We start from the raw sequence: 5,742 nt of genomic DNA, 5'->3' as shown, positions 1-5,742 counted from the left end.
TATGCATTGATTTTTGTATCCTGTCACATTGCTGAATTGCTGTATGAATTCTAGTAATTTGGGGTGGAGTCTTTTGGGTTTTACACATAAAATATCATGTCATCTGTGAAGAGAGAGAGTTTTACTTCTTTGCAAATTTGAATGCCTTTTTTTTCTTTTTGTGGTCTGATTGCTGAGGCTAGGACATATATATATATCATGTCCTCTGCAAATAGGTAAAGTTTAACTTCTTTGCCAAAAGCAAAGATGCTTTTATTTATTTTTCATTGTTGTTGTTTGATTGCTGTGCCTGGACTTTCAGTATTATGTTGAATAAAAGTGGTGAGAGTGGACATCCTTGTCTTGTTCCAGACCTTAGGGGAAAAGCTCCAGTTTTTCACCATGGAGTATGATGTTTGCTGTGGGTTATTCATATATGGTCTTTATTGTGTTGAGGCATGTTCCTTCTAAACCTACTTTGTTGATGGCTTTTATCATGAACGGGCGTTGTACTTCGTCAAATGCTTTTCTTGTGTGTATTGAAATGATTACATGGTTTTTATCCTTTCTCTTGTTGATGTAATGTACCAAGTTGGTTGATTTGCAAATATTGAATCACCATTGCATCCTGGGAATTAATCCCACTTGATCATGGTAAATGATTTTTTTAATGTATTGTTGGATTCAGTTTTCTAATATTTTGTTGAGGATTTTTGCATCTGTGCAAAATCAGAGATCTTGGCCTGTAGCTCTCTCTCTCTCTCTTTTTTTTTTTTTTGTAGTGTCTTTTTTTGGTTTTGGTATCAGGGTAATGCTGGCCTCATAGAATGAATTTGGAAGTTTTCCTCCCTCTTCTATTTTTTGGAAAAGTTTGAGAAGAATAGATATTAACTTTTCTTTAACTGTTTCGTAAAATTGACTTGTGAAGCCGTCTTGTCTTGGACTTCTGTTTTTTTTGAGTGTTTTTGATTACTGATTCAATTTCAACGCTGGTAATTGCTCAGTTCAAATTTTCTTCCTGCTTCAGTTTTGGTAGGTTATTTGTTTCCAGGGATTTACCCATTTCTTCTAGGTTGTCCAATTTTAGACATGTATTTTTTCATAATATTCTCTTACAATCTGTTGTATTTCTTTAGTTTTGGTTGTAATTTCTCCTCTTTCATGTCTGATTTTTTTTGAGGCCTCTCTTTTTTTGTTTTTTTTGTTTTTGTTTTTGATGAATCTGGCTAGAGGTTTATCATTTTTTTGATCTTTTCAAAGAACCAGCTCCTGGTTTCATTGATCTGTTCTAATGTTTTTTGTTTGTTTCTATTTTATTTATTTCTAATCTACTCTTTATTATTTCCTTCCTTCTGCTGTTTATGTGTTTTCTTTGTTCTTTTTCTAGCTCCTTTAGGTGTAAGGTTAGATTGTTTGACATTTTTCTTACTTCTTGAGGTAGGTCTGTATTGTTATAAACTTTCCTCTTAGAACCAATTTTGCTGCATCCCAAAGATTTTGCACTGTTGTGTCTTGTGGTCCTTTGTCTCCATGTATTTTGTTTGTTTGTTTCCACTTTGATTTCTTGGTTGATCCATCCATTGTTTAGTACATGTTATTTAACCTCCATGTATTTGTGGTCATTCAGATTTTTTCTTGTGGTCGATTTCTAGTTTGATAGTGTTGTGGTCAGAAAAGATGCATGATATAACTTCAATCTTTATGAATTTGTTGAGACTTGTTATGTAGCCTAATATGTCATCTGTTTTGGAGAATGTCCATGTGCACTTGAAAAGAATGTGTATTTTGCTGTTTTAGGATGGAATGTTCTGAACAAATCTGTTAGAAACATCTGGTCCAATGTCTCATTCAAAGCCATGGTTTTCTTGTTGATTTTTTACATAGATGATCTGCCCATTGATGAAAGTGGGGTGTTAAAGTCCCCTATTATTATCTTATTACTACTGATTACTTTCTTTATGTTTGTTATCAGCTGCTTTATGTATTTGGGTGCTCCCATGTTGGGCACATATTTACAATTCTTACATCTTTTTGTTTGATTGTTCCCTTTATTATATAGTGTCCTTCTTTGTCTCTTGTTACAGTTTTTGTTTTAAGGTCTATTTTGTTCAATATAGTTATTGCTACCCTGGCTTTCTTTTCACATGCATTTGTATGATAAATGTTTCTCCATTCCCTCACTTTCAATCTACGTGTGTCTTTATGTCTAAAATGGGTCTCTTGTAGGCAGAATATAGATAGGTCCTTTTTTTATCCACTTCCTCACCTTCTATCTTTTGATTACAGTATTTAGCCAATTTATATTCAAAGTACTTATTGATAGGTATGCATTAATTGCCATTTTGTTACTTGTTTTGTGGTTGTTCTTGTAGTTCTTTTTTGTTTCTTGTTCTCTGCTCTCACAGTTTGCTGGCATTCTTCAGCTATATACTTAGATTCCTTTCTCTTTACTTTTTGTGTATCTATTATGGGTTTGTTTTTTTTTTTTTTTAATTTGGGCTTACCATCTGGTTTGTATATAACATCTTCTGCATATCACAGTCCATATTATGTTGATGGGTATTTATGTTTGAACCCACTCTTTATTCCCCCTTCTTCCTTGTTTTAGGTATATTGTGTCCTTCCTTACATCCTTGTTTTGTGAGTCCATTGACTGATTTTTATAGATATACTTAATTTTACTACTTTTATGCTTCCTACTTTTTTTATGCATGCCTATGGTCTTTCTTTTCCACTCAGTCTGCTTTAACATGTCTTGTAAGTCTGCTTTAGTGGTCTTGAGCTCCTTAACTTTTGTTTGTCTGGGAAACTATCTCTCATTGTATTTTGAATGATAGCTTTGCTGGATAGAGTATTCTTGGCTGCAGACTTTTCCTTTCAGTTTTTTGAATACACCATGCCACTCTCTCTGGTCTGCAAAGTTTTTTGCTGAAAACTCAGCTTATAGTCTTGTGGGATTTCCCTTGTATATAACTGTTTTCTTCTCTTTTTAAAATTCTGTTTTTATCACTACTCTTTGCCATGTTCATTGCTATATGTATTGGTACAGACCTTCTTGGGTCTCCCCTGAACTGCAGACTCATGCAGCATATCCAATTTCTTAGGGATGCTATACCAAATTACCACAAACTTAGTGTCTTAAAACAAAAATTGTATTATTGGTCTAGTGGCCTCAAGTCTGAAATCAAGGTGTGTTATTAGGACTCTGTGCCCTCCAAGTCCAGAGGGGAGAAAACTTCCTTGTCTCTTCCAGCTTCTGATGACTCCAAACCTTCCTAGGCTTGTGGCCACATAACTGAAATCTTTGCTTTCATCATGATGGTCGTTGTGGGTTTTGTTTGTTTCTGTGTATATATCTTCTCTTCTGTCTGTTATAAGGATGCTGGCATTGGATTTAGGGAATACCTAGATAATCCAGAATGATCGCATCTAGAGATCTTTAATTGTACCTGCAAAGGCCCACTCCTTTTTCCCCCCAAATAAGGTCATATTCCCATGTTCCAGGAGTTAGGATGTAGACATATTTTTTTGAGGAGCCACCGTTCAACCCATGACACAACTCATCTATGGACTCTACTTTCAAATATATCCCAAATCCAACATTTTCCACCATCTTCACAGCTTCCAGTCCAGTTCAAGCCACCATAATTTCTTGTCTAGGCTCTGAACACCTTTCTTAACTAGTCTCCGGTCTTCTGCTTCTCCACAATCTATTCTTTCTACACCACAACCAAAGTGGTCTTTTTAAATGTAAGTAGTATTATATCTTTTCCCTCTTCAAATTTCTCCAGTACTATTCCATCATACTTAAAAAAAGAATCCAAACTCCTTACCAAAGGCCTCCAAGGCCCTACAGGGTCTAGCCCTGCCCAAGTTCATCTCTTGCCAATAGTCTCTTTGATCACTCGGCTTCAGCCACAGTGGTTTCTTGCTCCTCTTTGACTACACCGAGTCAAGCAAGAAGGATCTTTCCTCCAGATTTCTACCATGTTCTCTCCTTTACTTTAGATTGCTGTTCACATAGTATGTCTGTCTGTCCCTCTCTCTCTTTTAATATATTTTACATTATATCTCCAGGACTTATAACTGGAAGTTTGTACCTTCTGACCCCCTTCACCCATTTTTTGTGCCCCACCCCCTACTCTGGCCCCTGCCTCTGGCAACCACCAATCTGTTCTCTGTATCTAGGAGTTTAGTAGATTTTTGTTTTTCTCTTTGTATCTTTTTAGATTCCACATGTAAATGAGATTGTATGGTATTTGTCTTCCTCTAACTTATTTAGCATAATGCCCTTAAGATCCATCCATATTGTCACAAATAACAGATTTTTAAATTATTTTCATGGCTAAATATTCTGTGTGTGTGTGTGTGTGTGTGTGTTGTATGTACCACATTTTCTTTATCCATTTGTCTATTGATGGACACCTATGTTGTTTCCTTCTTGGCTATCATGACTGATGCTGCAATGAATGTGGAAGTGTGCGTATCTTTTTAAGAGTGACTTTGTTTTGTTTGGATAAATATTCAGAAGTAGAATTGCTGGATCATCTGGTAGTTCTATTTTTTTTAATATTTGGAGAAACTGCCATACTTCTTTTTCCACAGTGGCTGTACCAGTTTATATTCCTACAAAGAGAGCACAACAGTTCCCTTTTCTCCACATCTTCACCTACACTGGTTATTTCTTTTTGATGGCTACCATCTTAAGAAGTATAAGGTAATATTTCATTGTAGCTTTAATTTACATTTCTCTGATGATTAGTGATATTGAGCATCTTTTCATGTACCTGTTGGCCCATCTGTGTGTTGTCTTTGGAAAAATGTCTATTCAGATCCTCTGCCATTTTTTTAGTCAGATTGGCTTTCTTGCTATTGAAATGTAGAAGCTCTTCATATATTTTGGATATTAACCCCTTATCAGAATATGATTTGTAAATATTTTCTCCCATTCTGCATGTTGCTTTTTCATTTTGTGTGTTTCTTTTGCTATACAGAGCTTTGTGATTTCATGTAGTCCTACTTATTTAGTTTTGCTTTTTTTGTCTTTGATTTTGGTATTAAATTTATGAAATCATTGCCAAGACCAAGGTCAAGGACAGCCTATTAAAGAGGCTCTCTCAGAACATTCTAAATAACTTTGCCTGGATACTCTTATCACCTTATCCTGCTTATTTTGTGTGTGTGTGTATGTAACACTAATCACTACCTGGCATTGTATATGAACTTTCTTGCCCCTGGTATGTCCACTCATCAGGACTGGGGCTTTATGTTATATACCTGTTTCTTCAGTACCTGCAGTAGTCTCTGAAAGATTTTAGAAACTTTAAAATTGTTTGTTGAATGAACGGATGAAAGAATGGTTCTCATAAAAAGCCAAAGAAACAAGAAATTTTTGAGGTGGTGATGGAAGATGTACTTTCCTTTGCATCTATTTAATCTTGAACTTGCAAAACAGATAAGTATTTTCCCTTCTTGTTTCCCTTTCTTTTTTTGCGAATAAGACAATACCTTAGACATTTAGTGTTGATCTGAACAATGAAAGTAAAATGAAAAGTTTGAAATAATTAATCCAAAGAATAGGTGTATTTGTCATATCAACTATCTGAATATTCAAGAATGTTTTAAGAGAAGTTTAAAATTTTTCAATAGTGCTCAGGTTGCCTTAAAATGCTACCTTGGAAAAGAGAACACATATTAATTAATATGCTCTTTCATCTCCCTCTCTCCTTTTATCAGTTTCCTTTCACCAGGATTCAGACATCG

The sequence above is a fragment of the Mirounga leonina genome, unplaced genomic scaffold (genome assembly GCF_011800145.1).
Source record: "Mirounga leonina isolate KUSES-001 unplaced genomic scaffold, KU_Mleo_1.0 Mir_234, whole genome shotgun sequence".
Taxonomy (NCBI): Eukaryota; Metazoa; Chordata; class Mammalia; order Carnivora; family Phocidae; genus Mirounga; species Mirounga leonina.
Note: the sequence above shows the minus strand (reverse complement) of the source record.